The 20,755-nt window shown below is 36.0% G+C and overlaps 1 protein-coding gene across 7 annotated transcripts in view; it reads left to right on the top strand.

The window, feature by feature from the left end:
- The window catches only part of JMJD1C (jumonji domain containing 1C), a 318,019-nt gene that overhangs the window by 71,400 nt on the left and 225,864 nt on the right, over positions 1–20,755 (top strand). The window lies entirely within an intron of this gene.

Raw genomic sequence — 20,755 nt, 5'->3', positions numbered from 1 at the left:
AGAGAGAGAGAGAGAGAGAGAGAGAGAGAGAGAGAGAGAGAGAGAGACTCACAGAATCTGAAGCAGGCTCCCGGCTCTGAGCTGTCAGCACAGACTGCGAGATCATGACCTGAGCTGAAGTTGGACACTTAACTGACTGAACCACCCAGGCGTCCCTAATTTAAAATTTTTTAATGTTTATTTTTGAGAGAGAGCACGTGCTCATGAATTGAGTAGGGGAGGAGGATACCAGTCAGGCTTTGCAGTTGTGAGGACAGAGCCCAATGTGGGGCTCAAATCCACGAACCATGAGATCATGACCTGAACCCAAATCAAGAGTTGGACGCTTAACCCGTTGAACCACCCAGATGCCCCATTGTATTTAATTTAAAAATAGTTTTGTAATTGTCATTTTCCCCTTTCTCCCATAGATACTATGGTTTAATTTTGCTTGGAATTGTATACAATTTTATTATAGACAAATTTGGGAGGAATGAATACCTTTCCATTATTGAGTCTGTAGTTCAAATGACGTGGAATATCCCTCTCCCTATTCAGGTTTTCTTTTTTTTTAAGTTCTACAGATTTTCTTCATGTAGGTCTTGTGTTTTTGTAGGTTTATTCTTAGACACTATATATTCTGATTTTTAAATATATGTGGATTTGTCCTAAGTCATTAATACATACCTTTGTAAGTCATTGATTTGATTACCCATGCACAATTTTTGGACTACAAATAGTGTCCCGTCTCTATTCCTCTGTGTATATTTTTAGCTTATGTAGAGGTTATATGTAAGAAAATGTTTTAAAAAAAAAGTTGACATAATAATATTACTAGCATCTTATATCTTATCTTGCCTTAGGTTTGTAATAGACTGTTGAAGTTATTTCCTTTACATTACTTTCATTTTATAATTGTAATCAGTGGAAATGTATAGAGTTTTCCTTTTAGATTAGGTGTATAGCAGTTTGTCTTTGAGTAAAATTGCATCACAATTTTCTGTATTCAAAAATGTAGAAAAAAAGTACAGATATTTTGATGGTGGTTATTTACTATACAAAAGAGGTACATATCAGAATACTTTAAATTAAAATTTTTAAACTGTATTTAAATTATTTCATGAGGTATCAATTCCTTGTAGACACTACTTTTTCAAAGTTTTATACTTATGACGTAAAATTACAATCTGTTAAGGATGGCATGTATATGTGTAGACTTTTTATAGGGTTTTTTCTTTAATCTCCTCTGCAATTAGACTCTATTCTCAATTGATTCCTCATATATATTTTAGAAAACTGTTCTGTTTTTCTCTCTCAAGAAATCTTGTTTAAGGAAGGTTAAAACTTAGAGAATAAGGGGTGCACCTGGGTGGCTCAGTTGGTTCAATGTTTTACTGATTTCCACTTGGGTCATGATCTTGTGGTTCATGGGGCCGAGCCCCTCATTGGGCTCTGTGCTGACAATGTGGAGCCTTTTTGGGGTTCTCTCTCTCGCCCTCTCTGTCCTTCTCCTGCTTGCACACACTCTCTCTCTCAAAATAAATAAATAAATAAATAAATAAATAAATATAAACTTAAAAAAAAAAGCTTAGAGAATAAGGAAACTGACCGTATGTACCTTGTAATTTTATATTTTATTTTAATCTTTATTTATTTTTGAGAGTGAGAGAATGGGGGAGGAACAGAGAGAGAGGGAGACACAGAATCCAAAGCAGGCTCCAGCCACTGAGCTGTCAGCACAGAGCTGAATGCGGGGCTTGAACTCACAAACTGCAAGATCATGACCTGAGCCAAACTTGGGTGCTTAACTGACTGAGCCACCCAGGTGCCCCCTGCCCTGTAATTTTTTAATATGTTTTGTTCAAGTTTTAGTATTTTGAACCTTGGCAGAGTTGAGGAAATAGTAAATCAAAATGTATTCATTTTGAACAAATGTCTATACTTTCTGGATTCTTGACTGAGACAATTACTTGTGAAGTTAAAAAAAAAAATTTTTTTTTTTTCAGTTTATTTACTTTGAGAGAGAGAGAGAGCAGGGTAGGGACAGAGGAGATAGAAAGAGAATCCCAAGCAGAGTCTGCACTGTTAGCCCAGAGCTGGATGCGGGGCTTGAACTCACTAACCATGAGATTATGACCTGAGCCTAAATCAAGAGTTGGACACTTAACTGACTGAGCCACCCAGGTGCCCCTTTTCATTACTTTTTTTTTTTTTTTAAAGTTTATTTATTTTGAGAGAGAGACAGAGAAGGAGAGAGGAGATCCCAAGAAGGCTTCACACTCAGCACCGAGTCCGATGCAGGGCTTGATCTCACAACTGTGATGATATGACCTGGGCTGAAATCAAGAGTCAGATGCTTAACCGACTGAACCATCCAGGCACCCCACTTGTGAAATTTTTATATGTATGAGGAAAACGTTTAGTTTTAATAAAATCAAAAAATGCAAAAATAGTGAAGGGATCATAAGTACATTAGATACTAACTTATTGTCTAGTCTTTATTTTTTTTTAATGTTTATTGACTTTTGAGAGAGAGAGAGAGAGAGAGCGTGTGCATGCGTACAAGCAGCAGATGGGCAGAGAGAGAGAGAGACACACACACAGAATCCGAAGCAGGCTCTAGGCTCTGAGCTGTCAGTACAGAGCCTGCTCGAACCCACGAACTGCAAGATCATGACCTGAGCCCAAGTTGGATGTTTAACTGAGCCACCCAGGCATCCCTAGTCTATATTATTATAATTTTTTTTACATACATAGGTCAAAAAAAGAGAAATAACCCAGCTTTTTACTGTTAGTCTTATAAAAATTAAAGTTATTTTACTAGCAAAAAATGGGTTATTCAGGAATGGCAGACAGTTGCAATTTGAAACATGCAAGTTGTGGAAAAGCCATAGTCAAGTCCAACAAATGTAAGAAAAGTTATTCTGTGTAAAAGGAGGAAATTGGGAGGGGTTGTTTTGAGCTAACGTCTGTTAGAACAAGATTTCAGTGTGATGACAGTTTCTCATTGGCTGAATTGCCGGGTAGTTGATTTCTTATAGGAGGTACAATGTACATCTTTCCCTGTTGGGGCCTGTAATCAATGATTGTTTCTTCTTCAGGAATCTTCTCTTGGGGTCTGTAATTGACCTCAAATGTATGACTCCCACCTTCTATCCTTATACTCCACTTTAGTGAGATTTTTTTTCTCTTATTTTGTTTTAGAAAATATGACAAAACTTTTATTCAGATTTTGTTCCAGGGAAGTTCTGTATTTCTTTTAATGTTTAATATTTTTGAAAGAGAGAGAGCAAGCAAGCAGGGGAGGGGCAGAGGGAGAGGGAGACACAGAATCTGAAGCAGGCTCCAGGCTCTGAGCTGTCCACGCAGAACCTGACACGGGGTTCAGTGTCACTAACCATGAGATCATGACCTGAGCTGAAGTCGGACACTTAACTGACTGAGCCACCCAGGTGCCCCTTGTGTTGTTTTTTGTTTTTTGTTTTTTTTTAAAGCAGTTTTGATCTTGACAAAATTAACAATCAATGGACACTTTTAAAAACTCTTAAATTTTTTAAATGTTTTATTTATTTGAGATAGAAAGCGCACATGTGTGCAAGTTGGGGAGGGACAGAGGAAGAGAGAGAATCCCAAGAAGGCTCCCTACTAACAGCACAGAGCCTGACGTGGGACTCGATCCCATGAACTGTGAGATCATGATGTGAGCCAGAATCAAGAGTCAGACACTTAACTGACAGTCACCTAGGTGCCCCCAAAACCCGTAACTTTTCTTTTTAATGGTTATTTATTTTTGAGAGAGAGAGAGAGAGAGAGAGAAAGTATGAGTGGAGGAGGGGCAGAGAAAAAGGGAGACAGAATCTGAAGCAGATTCCAGGCTCTGAGCTGTCAGCACAGAGCCCACCGTGGGACTCAAACCCATAAAGCATGAGATCATGACCTGAGCTGAAGTTGAATGCTCAACTCATTGAGCCACCCAGGTGCCCCCAAAGCCCTTAATTCTTATCTTAATATCTTCCAGGTGAGCTTTTTTCTGTTGTAATAGTACAATAAGCATAGATTTTTTTTTTCTCTTGCACCTTATCCCATGTTGACATATTAGAATTAGATGGACAGTGCACTTATACAGGTGATTCTTTTTAGTTGCAATATTAATGCCACAGAGACACAGAAAGATTTAATCTCTTCAAATTATAATCTATTACCTTTTTATTTCTGTCCCGTAAATTAATGTGTGATATTATCATTCAGGTTAGAGTGCCCTGAAGGTTAGAAGGAAAATGTACAGGCTGGGTAAAATTTGCTCACTTAGTGCTGCAAAAGGAAATGAAAGAGGCTGGAAATATGTTCACTTTGATTACAGGGAAAAAAAGGAGAAGGGTATCGACATCAATCTTGTACCCTTTAAAATTATGTATTTTTTCTTTTTCTGTTTTGAAGTCTCCTTTTTATTCTGGTGAAAAAGAGGAGGTTTCTGAGAAGCTTTGTAGATATAATGTGGGAATGTAGGGAAAAACTGAGTTGAGGTCAGGAAAGCTATAAACCTTTGAGTGCTTTTGTGATGTGCTGTGCTCTATGGGAGAATCTGTACAAGGTCAGGCTTAAGAAACTTGCTCGTTATGAATGTGACCATTAACACTTAGAGTACCCTATTGTTGAGTTTTGGGGAAGATTGATTTTTATTTAAAAGTTTATTGTATCTTGTTTTTCTATTTAAAATGCTTATAAACATTTTGTCCCTAAAGTTCTACCAATCTCTTACAAATAACCTGGAACATAAATATGATGAAAACCGAGAAACTTGTGTTGCAAAGGAAAGACTTTTCTGGTTTGGAAGGAAATTGGAATCCCTACTTTGTGCAAAAAGTGATCTTTACTGTATCCTTGGCCCCTTGACCATATAAGGTATATGATGTTATCCAAACTGTTCCCAGTTTCTTGACTCTCATCCCTTGAATGCCTTCTAGTAAGCTTTTGGCCCCTCCCCCATTCGTCCAGGAAAACTCCTGTGATCAAGGTCACAAATGACCTGCTACTTTCTAAATCAGATGTCATTTCTCAGTCCTCTTCTTATTTGACCATATAATATGGTTAATCACCCTCTCTTCCTTCAATATTTTATTTTGCTTCTAGGACATTATGCTCATGTCATTTTTCTCCTACCTCTTTGCCTCTCTTTAGAAGTTTTCTTTGCTTTTTTCCTCATTTCTACACTCCATTAAGGGCTCAGTTCTTAGACCATTTTTCTTTTATATGTACACTCTTGTCCCTGTTTATCACATCTGTTCCCATCACCTTAAATACCATGTATAGCCTGGTGATTCCCACATTTATACCCTAGTTTGGACCTTTCCCCAGACTCACGTTGGAACAATTCATTCATTGTCTCCATTTGGATGTCTAAATGAGCATCTCAATCTTAACATGTCCACAACTGAGCTTCTGATACTAGTCCCCTAAACCTGCACTCTTCTGTGTTTTCACCATGCAATGAGTGACAGCTCCATCTTTCCATTTCTGGTACCCTGAAGTCCACCTTGACTTCTTTCTCTCACATCCCATATCCAAACTGTCAGCACAGTCTTTCTGATTGTACCTTCAAAATACATTCAGAATCACAACACATTTCACCTTGCATTACTACCCCTCTGATCTAAGCCATTGTCATCTTTTGCCCAAATTTTCGCGTTGTTTCTAACTAGTTCCTATATGCTGCTGATAAAAACCAGGTACTTAATCAGCCTCCTAGTTAGTTCTCCTTACCCATGAAATTGCCTGCCTATAGCAAACAGATTATGTCAGTCATATGATCAAATGCTTCCAAAGATACTTGATTCAGAGGAAAAGCTGAAGGCCTTTTAGTAGCTTGAGAGGCTCTACATTATATTCTGCCCCCATCAGCCCACTTTGACTCTTCTTTCATTACTCTCTGATTTATGTATTCTTTTCCAGCCATAGTGGCCTCCTTGCTGTTTATTGAACATTCCAGGTATTGTCCTCCCTTATGGCCTTTACACTTGTTTCTCTTTTAGCTAGTACTGTTCAGATGTCAATATGCTTGCTTATTGGGCAGAGAGAATCTCAAGCAGGCTCTGTGCTGTCAGCACAGATCCTGACAATGTGGCTTAAACTCATGAACCGTGAGATTGTGACCTGAGCTGAAACCAAGATTCAGATGTTTAACCAACTGAGTCACCCAGGCACTCCTTGATTTTTAGATATGTCAAGTTTGAAGTGTTTATGGTACATTCAAGTGAGGTAGGCAGTTGGTTAAACTATCGTGTCTCTTTGTTCAAGAGAGAGGTCTGACTGGAGGGTCTGCCTGGGAGTATTCAGTATATAAACAGTATTAAAAAGTATGAGTGTGGATGAGTTGATGCAGAGAGTGAATATAGATACAGACATTTAAGGATTGAGCCCTGGAGTAATGCTTAAAGGTTGGATAGATGAGAAATAAGGGCCAAGGAGGTAAGGAAAACCAAGAGAAAGTGATGTTTAGAAAGCCAGAAGGAAAAAAAAATGTTTGAAAGTGGAGGGATTGATCTGTTGTGTCAAATGATACTTAATATTTCTCAGAGGGAAAATCTGATAATGAATTATTTTAGTTCATGCACATCTGTGAAAGTACTTTTCCACCATTTAAACAGTTTATTTATTTTAAATAGCTTATTTTTACTGGAAATAGAATTCTAAGCTGACAGGTTTTTTTAAATTTTATTTTATTGCTTTGAAGATGTTGCTCTGTTGTCTTCTTATTTTCAGTGTTTCAGAAAACAAATTACATTCCTTTGTACATAACTTGTACATATAACATGTACATATTCTTTTTTGCTAGCTACATTTAAGATTTTCTCTCATCTCATCAGAGATTTTAAGCAGTTTGGTTATATGATTGACCTTGGTGTTGATTTCTTCATGTTTCTTGATGCTGAGTTTAAAGAGCTTTTTTTTTTTTTTTTTTTTTTTTTTTTTTTTTTTTGTTAAATTTGAGAGAGCACATGCGAGTTGGGGAGCAGGACAGAGGGGGAGAGAGAGTATCTTAAGCAGGCTCCATGCTCACCATGGAGTCTGACTTTGGGATCAGTCCTACAACCCTGGGATCAATGACCTGAGCCAAAATCAAGAGTTAGATACTCACCTGACTGAGCCACCTGGGTGCCCCTAATTGAGCTGTTTTGATCTACAGGTTTAGTTTCCATCAAATTTGTAAAAGCATTCATCCTTAGTTTTCAGAATTGTTTTTCTCCCTTAGTTCTCTACTTCAGGGATTGCAATTATACATACATTATTCAGCTTTTAAGTTGTGTCACACACAACTCAGTGACACTCTTTTTTCCCCCAGTCTTTTTGTGCTTAATTTCATATAGTTTCTGTTGCTTCTTGTCTTCAATTTCACTAATACTTTCTTTTGTAATATCTCATGTTCTTAGATATCACAGTTATCCTTGTCCTGTATTGGGGATGTATAGATGTCCCCTATTCTTTGAGAGTGTTGAGGTGATTTTAGTTAGAAATTGAGTTTGGTTTCACTTAACCACAATTCCAGGTAAGAGTGGTTAGGTACTTCGTTGTCCCCGCCATAGGAAGAAGTCTAGAAGTAGATATTCCAGGGTTGATATGGTCACTTAATAAGGATGTTGCTTTTGAAGATAGGGCAGTTCTCTCAGTCTTTTTCTCAGGGTTACAAAGTAGCTGATGCTGTTGCCTTGCTCAGTGTAGCTCTAAATAAGAAGGAAGAGAAAGTGGAAAAGAGCAAAAAGGTTCACATCTGTGTTTGCTCTATTTAAGAATCTTTCTAAGAATTTTCATCTCGGGTCACCTCAAATCTTACACGCTTATATCTTATTTTCCTGAAATCTGTCACATTGCCATTTCCAAGGGGCTGGGAAATGTAGGATAGGCCTTTATTGCCCCTAACAAAAACTCATGTGCTTTTCTTAGGAAAGCAGGGGTGGATGGATATTGGGTATACTGCTTGAAGTTTGTGCCTCAGAAATCATGGTACTTTGGTAAAAGGCTCTTACAGCTATAGGCTGGACCATCTTATTTCTCATAATGATGCACTTCTGAAACAATAAACTCAATATATCATTCTTCTTTTCCCCCATTTTTTTAAATTCTTTTAGCCTATTCTGTAATTAATTTGATCTTTTAGAATACAATATAATGGTAAACACTTTTAAATGCTTTGTTGAAAGGTTGAGAAGTGATTGTTGTTTGCAAATCAATATGCAGTTAACCCTTGAACAACACAAGGTTTCAACTGTACGGGTCCATGTATACATGAATTTTTTTTTTTTTTTATAAATACAGAACAGTATTGTAAATGTATTTTTTCTTCCTTTTGATTTTCTTAACGTTTTTTTTCTTTCTAGCTTAATTTATTGTAGGAATATGGTATGTAATACATATAATGTACAAACTATGTGTTAATCAAATGTTTATGTTATTGGTAAGGCTTCTGATCAATAGTAGACTATCAGTAGTTAAGTTTTTGAGGAGTCGAAAGTTATACATGGATTTTCAACTGTGTGGGGGTTGGCACCCTCACCCTTGTGTTTTTCAAGGGTCAACTGTACAATTTATTTGAACATAATCTTATATCTGTCTGACTGGGCTACTCTTTTAGGGTTCCCAGACCCAATTCCATTGGGGGGGGGGGGGGCTCTGCTACACACAACACCTAGCACTTCTTGGTCACCAGTGGGGTGTCTGAGAATTCAATTCAGTTCTGACACTTCTCTACTTGAATAGCATCAGATTCCACAGGTTAAGGGTTCAGTCCTCAAGATTGCTGCTCCACCCCCACATTTTGCATGCCAGTTGCCAACCCCAGGCTGTTAACCTGTGCTTCTGACAGATCAACTACAGATTGGCAGTCCCAGCTACCTCCTCCTTAGGTTTGTTTAATTTGCTAGAGCAGCTCACAGAACTAAGGGAAACACTTAAACGTTTACCAGTTTATTAAAGGATATGATAAAGGATACGAATCAACAGCCAGATGGAATACACAGGGCAAGGTCCTAACAAAGGAACTTCTGTCCTTGTGGAGTTTGGGACCTGGCTCAGTGGTACATGAAAGTATTCTGGTTTCCCAAGTCTAAAAAAAAAAAAAAAAAAAAAAAAAAGAGATGTCCTCTTGGATTTTACTGTAGGTTTCATTACATAGTGATGATTGACTGAGTCATTGGTCATTGGCTCATTTAACTTTCTGCCCCTCTTCCCTCCGGGAGGTTTGGGGACTCAGACTGAAAGTTCAGACCTTCTAGTCACATTGTTGGTCCTCCTGGCAATCAGCTCCCACCCTTTGGTGGGATCCAAAAGTCAGACCTTTATTAATGACACACCCATTTCATTTTTATGGCTCCAAATTGTTTTCAGGAATTGTGGATAGAGACCAAATATGTCTGAGAAATGACCAACTATATATTTCTTAGAAATCATTTCTCTGCAGCTACAAATTAGAGGTTCCCATGACCTCCTTCCCTCTTTTAGGTCAATTAATTTGCTAGAGCTGCTCACAGAACTCAGGGAAAATTTGCTTATCTTTCCAGCCAGATGAAGAGTTACATAAGGTGAAGTCTGCGAGGGTCCCAAGTACAGGAGCTTTCATCCCTGATTGAGGTTCATCTCCCTCCCACTGTGGATGTATTTGCTAACCTGGAAGTTCTCTGAACCCTGTACTATCGGGATTTTATGGAAGTTTCCTCATATAGTCATGATCATTCATTAATGCCAATTTTAGCTCCTCTTCCATCTCTGGAGGATGATGGATGGGACTGAATATTTCAAGCTTCTAATCATGGGTTGGTTTTTCTGTTTACCAGCCCCATCCATCTAGGAACCCACTCAGAATTATCTTAATAAAACAAAAGATGCTCCTAGTGCACTTAACCATTTAGGAATTTTTTAAAATTTATTTTTATTTTTATTTTTATTTATTAAGTAGGCTCCATGCCCAGTGCAGAGCCCAACACAGGGCTTGAACTCCTGACCCCAACATCAAGTCCTGAGCTGAGATGAAGAGTCAGACACTGAACTGACTGAGCCCCATCATTTAGGAATTTAAAAGGGTTCTGGGAGAACTGTGCTAGGGATAGAGTCAAAGACAAATATTAGAACAAGAGATTGTCCTTGGTTTTTTATCCCTCAGGAAATTACAAGGGTTTCAGGAGTTCTTTGCCAGGGACCAAGGTCAGAGACTAATAATATTTTCTGTTATCTCAGTCATTTAGAAAAATTTGAGCAAGCCTCTTTAAAATGACCCTAATCTTTATATATAAAAAATTATTTTATATGAGAAATGTTATTGTGTTCTTCATTTCAAAAGTATACATGATCATTTATCTGATAGTGATGTAGTATCCAAAATATATGAAGAATTTTTTTTTTTCTTTCAAAATTTTTACTTAAATTCTAGTTAGTTAACATACAGTGTGATACTGGTTTCAGGAGTAGAATTCAGTGATTCATCACTTACATACAACACCCAGTCCTCATCACTACTAGTGTCCTCCTTAGTACTCATCACCCATCTAGCCCTTCCCACCTCCCTCCGTCAACCCTCAGTTTGTTATCTGTTAAGAGTCTCTTATGGTTTGTTTCCTTCTTTCTCCCTTACCATATGTTCATGTGTTTTGTTTCTTAAATTCCACATATGAGTGAAATCATAGGATATTTGTCTTCTCTGACTTACTTTGCTTAGCATAATACACTCTAACTCCATGAAAATATATGAAGAATTTCTAAAACTCAATAACAGAATGACAAATGACCCAATGTAAAAAATGGGCTAAAAGACTTGAATAGACATTTCTCTAAAGAAGATGGTTTAGTAATAGCCAATAAGCACGTGAAAAGTCCCAATATCTTTAGTTGTTAGAGAAATGTGAGTCAAAACCACCATGTATTACCACTTCACACTTAGTAGGATAGTTATAATAAAAACAAAAAACAAAACACCAAAAACCACACACAACCAAAACCCAGAAAATAACAAGTATTGGCAAGGATGTGGAAAAATTGGAACTTTTATATATTGTTGGTAGGAATATAAAAAATGGTGCGGCCAATATGGAAAATTGTTTGGTGGTTCCTCAAAAATTGCTAAAACAATTACCATATGACTCAACAATTCCACTCCTAGATATATCCCAAAGAATTGAATGCTCAGACTCGAACTGACACTTGTATGCCTGTGTTCATTGGAGCATTATCTACGATAGCTATAGAGTAGAAACAAGCTAAATATCCAGCAAAAGATAGATGGATAAATAAATTGTTGTATATAGATTCGGAAAGCCATGAAAAAGGAATGATACTCTGATATACTACAACATGAATGAACCTTAAAAATATGCTACATGAAATAAGCCATACACAAAGGGACAAGTATTACATGATTTTACTTATATGAAATATTTAGAATAAACAAATTCGTAGAAACAGTATATCAGAGATTACCCCGGGCCAACAGGAGAGCAAAATGGGGAGTTACTGCCTATGAATAAAGAGTTTGTTGTGCTAAAGAAGTCTTGAAAATAGATAGTAATGATGGTTGCACAACAGAGTGAAAGTAATTGTCACTGAATTATACTTAAAAATGGCTAAAGTGACAAATTTTATATTGTCTATATCTCATCACAATAGGAAAAAAAGGCACGAATACCTTTTCACTAAACTGTCCCACTGTAGTATGCAATAGCAAAATCTTATATTTTCTATGACCGGGATTTTAATTACACTCTCAAGTTTCAATGTTTCTTTTTGTGGTTTTCACATTCAGGGGGTCTGTCGTCCATCTGCTCTCTATTTATTGTGGGAGTTGGGTACAACATTTATTCTCATTTGGCTGGTTCATCTGGAGAAAAGTGCTTAGACTAAGTGGAAAATATTTCAGGTAGAGGGAATGCTGTAAGAAAAGTGTGAAAAGGGTAAAATAAATCTATCAGTGTGTTAGGCTGGGCAATTTGCAAGTGTTTCTTTTACAATATTGTTACAATTAAAATTATTTTACAATAAATGGCTTCTCCCTCGCCTATGGTATCCAAAATTCTATTTCATTTTTAACACCTGTCACCTTCTATTTTTTTACCTTTCAAAATATAAAACATAACTATATTGATCTGCTAGGGCTGCCATAACAAAATGCCACAGACTGGGTGACTTAAACAACAGAAATTTACTTTCTTATAGTTCTGGAGGTGAAAAATCCAAAATCATGGTGTTGTTAAGATTAGTTTCTCGTGTGGGCTCTCTTCCTCGATTGCAGATGCATACCTTCTTGCTGTGTCCTCACATTGCCTTTCCTCTGTGCTGATGGTGGTGGGTGTGGAAGGGTCTCTTGTCTCTTCCTCTTTTTAAGGACACCAGAACTGATGGATTAGAGCCCCCCCCCCCCCATATGACCTCATTTAATTACCTCCTTAAATACCCTGTCTCTGAATATGGTCGCATTGGGGGTTAGAGCTTCTTTTTTTTTTTTTTAATTAATTAATTAATTAATTTTAATATATGAAATTTATTGTCAAATTGGTTTCCATACAACAGCCAGTGCTCATCCCAAAAGATGCCCTCTTCAATACCCATCACCCATCCTCCCCTCCCTCCCATACCCCCCATCAACCCTCAGTTTGTTCTCAGTTTTTAAGAGTCTCTTATGCTTTGGCTCTCTCCCACTGGGGGTTAGAGCTTCAACATCATGAATTTTGGAGGACACAGTCAATTCCTAACAATAACACATAGAGGAAAGTGTACAAAGTAGAGATTGTACGGTTTAATTATGTAAAGCAAATGCCTGTGTACCTACTCTCCAGATCAAGGAATAGAACACTGCCGGGACCTCAAAAACTCCACCAGTTTCACTAGTTATCTCCACTCTTCTTTTACTGAGAGATAACTGCCATCCTGGTTTTTATGGCAATAGATTTTTCTTGCTTTTCTCTATAGTTTTGCCATCTAAGTTTGCATCTCTAAGCAGTAAGGATTTGCCACTTTGATATCTTCTTTTTCATTCTTATTTGTGTCTGCCTTTTTTTCCCCATTAGTCTTATCAGAGGCTTATCAGTTTTGCTAATCTTTTAAAAATGCATGTTTTGTTTTTATTGATCTTCTTTATTGGATTTTTTTTTTGTACTTTATAAATTTCTTCTCTTAATTTTCCTTCCTTCCATTTTCATAGAATGTTTTGTAATTCTCTTTCTAATTTCTTTTATATATGTGTGTGTGTATTTATTTGAGTCCAAGTTAGTTAACATATAGTGTAATAATGATTTCAGGAGTAGAAGTTAGTGATCCATCAGTTATGTATAATACTCAGTGCTCATCCCAACAAATGCCCTCCCTAATGCCCATCACCCATTTAGCCAATCCCCTTCTTGAAATAGATTCTTAATCATTATTTCCCAGCCTTTCTTCTTTTTCAGTATATGTATTTAGGCCTTTAAATTTTCCTCTTAGCAGCTCACTAGCTGCATTCTACAAATTTTGATATGTGGTGCATTTATTGGCACTTGTTTTCAAAGAATACTTTAATTTTCATTGTTCATTGGTTCTGCTAGTTTTTCATGTTACCTTATCTTCTCATGTGCTTGGTTATGTGTAATTGCATGCTGAGCTCTTCATTTGAAAAGTTAGTTGTAGGAATAACTTAATGCCAGGAAGATACTGTCTTTTTCCATAGAGAATTTGTATTTGATTCACTCAAGTGCCTGGTGACAGGAATAATCCAGTAAAGTGTCTTATTCTAAGTTTCATTTGAGATTTTTTGACCCATCTTTATACTCAAAGATAGCCTTCAGACCATGCAAGAAGTGATTTAATTCTGAGTCATTCTTGTCCCCAGGATATAGACCTTCAGAGTTCTAATCCATTTAGGGGAGTTACCATGATTCTTACCTTTGGTGGGTTCTAGATGGTGGACTTTGTTAGATGTGGCCTTAGGGAGACCACCAAGTTAAGTTTGCTACTTGTATTGCTTGGACTTTGAACCTCAGGGCAAAAGTTGCTGATAGTGCTTTATCTATGGGGGTTTTTAACCTCTTCAGGTTCTTAGTTCAATAATTCTATCTTGTTAGCATTAGCAGTTTGCTTTAAAAAACCCAGACTTGAAATATATTTTATGTAGCATTTTAATTAATACAGAGATGGTGATGGTGATATGAATTATACAGGAAGCAGAAACCACTACATGGCATTTTGATTATTTGTTTACATATATGTCCTTTAGTTAGAGGTAGTTTTTACTCTTTATAACTGCTCCTGGCTGTGCCTGATAATATAAGTACTTGGAAAATATCGAGTGATTTTAGCATGGCTTTAAAAAATATTATGTAGACAGACTTTCCTTTTAGCCATCAAAGAAAAATGAGATTAACAGTTTAATGGCTTTATTTCTTGTAACACCTTCAGTGTTAATGAATGAACTAGTCTTAATGAATTTAGATGGTATGCTGTGTGCAGTGGGAAATCATGGAGAGATTTCTGAAAAAGTATTTAGTTCTTTTCAAGTGTTGTTAAAGAGAGATTAATTTGAAAACCGTGTGCCAGAAAGATTAGATAGTTTATAGGGATGCATGTTAACGGGTATCCTCCAGTATGGCAGTTTTCAAAGTGTAATCCTTAGATTAGTAATATCAGCATCACTTGGGAACTTATCTTTTTATGATGATAATATTGGAAAATATTTAGCATAGACCTAATATTAGTCTTTCTTTAGAATTAGATTATAATTCTATATAAAGTAATGAAGGTTATTAGAACAAAATTATAAATAGTTGAGTTCATCAAAAAATAAAAACTCGTCTGTATTAGGAAAATGATGTAGTTCTAACTTGACAACACCCGTCTTTAGTCTTTTGTTGAGATTGGATTGTTTAGGGCTCAACTTTTCCTTAACAGTAGTCTCTTTAGAAGTAAGTTACCTGTTTTTCATTTTTTGGAAGGAAATAATTTATATCTATAATATGATAGAAGTTCCCTAGTATGTGGCATTATCACAGGCAGGGTTTTATGATTCATCTCTTTCCTAGTAGCTTTAACATATTTTTGAATGAGAAAAGATTCCTATGTTACATAAAAATATTAACATTAAGCTTCTGAAAAAAAAAAAACTTCAAAAAGTCACTTGATCATTTAAGTTTTGCTCATTAATTTTCTGAGAGTCTTTTGGCAAAGTGTTTTAATCTAAGATTTAAGACTGTCCATTTGTAATTGGGTAGGCTTATATAAAGGAGCACGTTTCTATATTTAAAAATATATTTCATTTTATGGCTATTGTGTAAAACTTTGGCGGCAATTTGAGTATTTAATGGAGTGCATGGTACTTTGAAGGGGAAAGTACTTCAACTGGGTTTTTTTTTTTAAGTTTATTACTTTATTTTGAGAGAGAGCAAGTGAGTGTGAGCACAAGTTGGGGAGGGGCAGAGAGAGGGAGAGAGAGAATACCAAGCAGGCTCTGTGATGCCGATGCTGGGATTCAATCCCACAGACTGGGAGATCATGACCTGAGCCAAAATCAAGAGTCAGATGCTCAACCAACTGAGCCACCCAGGTGCCTGAGTACTGTAATTTTTATTTTAGCTTTAATATTTCTGTTCTTAAAAAATAGAAAATTCAGTAAAGTAGTACCTCACCTAAATATGTACATTGACAATGCTTCTTGTAATATTTAACTATAATTCTTCAGTAACCTATTGCATTTCATTACTTTCTTTATACAATTGATCAAGTTTCCAGAGTTGTAGAGTATGGAATGTGTTCAAGGTGATTCGTATCAAAAATTTTTTCAAAGTAACTGACACCAGTCTCTGTGATCATAGAAGAATCTGAATGTTCCTATGACAAATTTGGTTTTAACAATAAAACTTCTTGTAAACTCAGTCATCTTAATGTGAATTAGTTGCAAAATCAAACACCCACTGAAATAAGTGGCCTACTATTATAATTTTCATACTTGTAAAAAAATACCTATAAATATTGTTTAAATTATCCTTAAAATTTCATTTGGATATAGAGTGCTATTTCGGAGTATAAAATTAAAAAATTGATTATGTAGTTTTTTTACCAAATGGCAGGTAGTTTTATAAGCATACTTCAAGAACATAAATAAAATGCAAATAGAATTTTATAACCATGTTTTAAATGTATGAATTCTGTTCGGAGAAGCAGATAGACTTTGCTACAGTTTAATACAAAGCTAGGGTTATGTTTCATTACTTATGTAAAATAGTGTTCTTTGTTTAGCTTCCTTTAGTGCTTGGAGAATTGTGTAGTTCCATTGATTGCTTCCATGCAATAGAAATCTGACCTTTAGCAGATGTTTGAGAAATTGCCAGCACAGCACGATCAGCCGACTAGACAGTTTTCCCCCTTATTTGACAGACCGTTAGTGGTGTAGTAACACCAAAGACATTTTAAACATTTTTTTGTAATATCAAAAGTTTTCTAAAATCCTAAGAACATATTAAAATATTGACAAAACAAGATAGATTATTTTTCTCAAATCATGGATTACAGTTCAGGTAGTTTTACATTTTCATTTCTAAAAAATACACTAAGAAAATACTGTTGAGTGGAAGATATTGTATTTTGTTATTTAAAATATTTTTGCTTATGACATTGTCATTAAGGGTTGAAGTATGTAATTTTTTTCCTCGATCATATTTTTTTTGTGCAGTTTAAACATTGCAGGTTTTTTCTTATTTTAGTGTTCTTATCTAGTTCTTATTTAATTGTAAGTATCTTTTAAAATATGAACTCTTTTAGAGAGGTTAAATGTATCATGGAGCAGTTATCCTCTCTGCAACTCCTAGCTAGAAGCAAGATGCTGCACTGTTGTGTGTTTAAAGCCTGTTCTCTGAAGGACATTATTTTGACAGGATGTACAAGAGTCAGCTGTGTAGTTGTGGGAGTTCAGCATGAACACTCTAAGCTCTGTTTTCTTGGTTTCATCAACTGAGTGTACAGGAAGGGGGAGAAGAAGTGCCTTGATGTGTGAGAATCAAGTAATGAATTGATAGTATCAACCGTTGCTAGACTGGGTCTTTTCCTGCAGGTGCTGCTGTTCCATAGGGCATTGCAGTTGCTTTTTATTGTGTCACATGAGCAAAAAAAGATTTTATTTGAAGGAAAGTTAAAGTAATATAGTCTTACATAGTTCTGTTTTATGGTTTTGTAACAATTATGTATGCCTTAGGTTTTTAAACTGAATTAGTTTTTCTAAAAAGAGGTTTATGATTTGTAGTTAAGTGTTGGTATGTGCTTATATGTCACCTTAAAAAGTAAATAGGTGTTATTTTAAAGTTACAGATTCAATAGATTCAGTATCAGGAATTCCACAATAACTATGCTAAACCAAAACTTAAAAAAAATCAAACATCTGGGGCACCTGGGTGGCTCAGTCAGTTAAGTGTCTGACTTCGGCTCAGGTCATGATCTCATGGTTCTATGGGTTCGAGCCCCGCATCGGGCTCTGTGCTGATAGCTCAGAGCCTGGAGCCTGCTTCAGATTCTGTGTCTCCCTCTCTCTCTGCCTCTCCCTTGCTCTCTCTCTAAAAAATAAACATTAAAAAATAAAATATATAGATAGTTCGGCCACTAAAGTTTGTAGGCAAAATTCTAATGAAGTCTATCTCATCTGTCTCTAATACTTGTGATATTACATACTAATATTAAAGTTTTAGTTAAGTCATTTTATGTGAAGAAAAAATAGGTTCTTAAGTGAGATTTGGTAGGTAACCATATTCTTACTTATACTGTTAACATTTACTTATTTTCAAAACCAGTGTAAAAGAGTTGCATTTTAAGAGGAGATTAAGTTGTAGAGTTGGCAACAGCAGGGGAAAATGCATGTAATCAAATTTACTCTTAAAACCTTTTGGAGAAGACTAACTTGTCATTTTACACCTCATCCGACACAGCTGGCTTTTTTGTTTGTTTCAGAATGGAAATTTTTTTTTGTACATTAGATAAAGTGATTTTCTTACACTTACATCTTTCTTGCATCTCTAAATGCTAGACTCATCTTTTGGGCAGGGTGCTCACGTTATGAGAGCCCAGAGAAAGCGGTGAGGAAAGAAGCTCTAGCATTGGAGATCTGGTTAGCCTTGAGATCTCTAAATAGAAACTTCTAAATCAGAAATTCAGAGACTCAGAGTATGCTTCGTTTTAATTTTTTTTTCTTTTTTTATGTTTGTTTATTTATTTTGAGAGAGAGGGAGAGAGAGTGAGCAAGCAGGGGAGGGGCAGAGAGAGAGGGAGACAGAGAATCCCAAGCAGGCTCCACACTGACAATGCAGAGCCGCACATGGGGCTTGAACCCACAAGCCATGAGATCATGACCTGAGCTAAAATCAACAGTCAGACTCTTAACCAACTGAGCATTAAGTGTTGAGGCGCCCCTCAACTATGCTTTTTAAAAAAAAAAATTTAATGTTTATTTAGTTTTGAGACAGAAAGACAGAGCATGAACGGGGGAGGGTCAGAGAGAGGGAGACACAGAATCTGAAGCAGACTCCAGGCTCCGAGCTGTGAGCACAGAGCCCGACGCAGGGCTCGAACTCACGGACTGTGAGATCATGACCTGAGCCGAAGTTGGATGCTTAACCGACTGAGCCACCCAGGCGCCCCCTCAAATATGCTTTTTAAAGAGAGAGGGAAAAAAAAAAACTTTCCTAGTGAAGATTTTCTATTAAGTAAAGTTTTATAATTACTGATAGTTTTGGAAGAATATGTAGTATTCAGCTCACATTTTAAGAAATCCAATTATCTTTGTTAAAGTATATACTTTTTAGTCTTTCAGTATTTGTCATTCTTTTACTCTGGTTCTCTTTCAGATATGGATAGAATCAGTCAACCTGTTTTCTTCATTGATGTGGAATTCATTGTGTTTGTAATTTTGAAATCCTCTGATTGCATCACAAAAATTTGTGACTGTCTTCCGTTCAGCTTTTAATTTGACTTGAGGGAGAAAAGTTTTAATGCTTGCTAAAGTTAAAAGAATTGCTTTACTTAGATTTCTTTGCACATCTCCTCTCTCTCTCTCTCTCTCTCTATCCATCCAGCACATGCACAGACTTGCAAAGATCCTCTGCCATTATCTCCTGGTATCATTTTTTGTCTCCTACCAAAGCAGGAAAAAAGGTTCAGCTTAAGGCAGCTGTGAAGGAAGGACAAGTTTAGCCAACTATTTTACTAAGTAAATGTAAGATCTCCTCCTTGTCAATAGTTGAAACTGTTTACATAAAATATTTCTACAGTATGAGATTGTGTTTTTATTTTGTAAGTCTCTGCTCAGGAAATTCATTATTAAAAATCTGCATCTTGAACTAGAACATGTCATTTAAAAATTTTATGTAACAGACATAAACTTATTTCATCACTAATAATATATATTTAAGATGACAAAGCACAGATCAAATAACCTGTTTTGGTATTCACCGAAACTGTTTAAGTCCAAACAATGCTGTCAGATTAAAATATTGAAGAGTACTTGTCTTTTACTTTACTTTCCTGTTAATTTCTTTCAGATAAATACATAAACACGTATCTTGAAAGATGAGACTAAGTATTTGGAAATTATATATCTTTCAGTGTGCCTGATTACAATGGCTTAAGTCTTAAGTTAGCTTTGAACTACTAGTAAGTCTTCAATCACATTTATTTAGCAAGTTTTTTTTTGTGATTATTATGTAGATATATGTATCTCTGTGTTGTGGTCTTTTTCTTATTTTTTAAAATTATACAGAATATACACTATTCTTTAATTTAAAAATTAATTAATTTTATCTACTTATGTACCTACCACCCAGATCAAAATACAGAATGCTTCTAACACATCATCCTGTTAACCCTTCCCATTCTGTCTATACTGCTCATTTATTCCACTAATTCTGTCACCATAAATGAGATTTGCCTATTGTTGAACTTCAAATAAATGGAATCATGCAATGGCTTTTTATTTACTTAATTTTATTTTTTATGCAGTAGCTTTTTAAACTCTACTTATATAATCTGTGAAATTCCTGGTATTAGTTTTCAAGGGCTGCCATATAACATTACCGCAAACATGGTGGCTTAAAACAGTAGAAATTTATTTTCTCGATACTGGAGGCCCGGTTTATGAAATCAAGGTGTTCAGGGCCACTCTCTCTTTGAAGACTCTAAAGGACAAGAATTTTTCCTTGCCTTTGAAGGGAAGCAGGACTCTGAGGACACCTGATTTCATAGTTCTCATCTCCAGAAGTGTGAGAAAATAAATTTCTGTTGTTTTAAGCTACCAGGTACTTTTGTGTTCTGTTAATACAGCCCTAGAGAAATAATATATTCATCTGTATTACTAGATTTACCAGAATTTCATTCTTTTTATTGTCATGTAATTTCCTATTATATGAGTATATCACTCTTCAGCTGTCCTTCAAATGATAGGTTTTGGGTTGTTGCCACGTTTTGGCTTTTGAATAAGTTGGATTCACCTGGAAATTTTAGCCATTCCCATGGGTGTCTAATAGGAGCTGTTGTAATTTTAATTTGCATTTCACTGATGAGTAATTTGCTTAGTACCTTTTCATGTGTTTATTGATGAGTGTGTGCATTCTCTCTAATTAAGTCTCATGGCCATTTAAAAATTTGGTTTGTCCTTTTGTTTAGTAGGAGTACTTTATGTATTCCAGTTACAAATTATTGCTAGCAGGATTTGGGACTAGAGTGAGGCAAATGAAGCACCAAGGGTACAAATTTAAGGAGGCACCTACTCTTAGGGTTGAGTTTCCTGTGTTCCCAG

This window comes from Panthera uncia, chromosome D2 (assembly GCF_023721935.1).
Source record: "Panthera uncia isolate 11264 chromosome D2, Puncia_PCG_1.0, whole genome shotgun sequence".
NCBI classification, from domain to species: Eukaryota; Metazoa; Chordata; class Mammalia; order Carnivora; family Felidae; genus Panthera; species Panthera uncia.
This window is presented reverse-complemented; position numbering and strand designations above follow the sequence as displayed.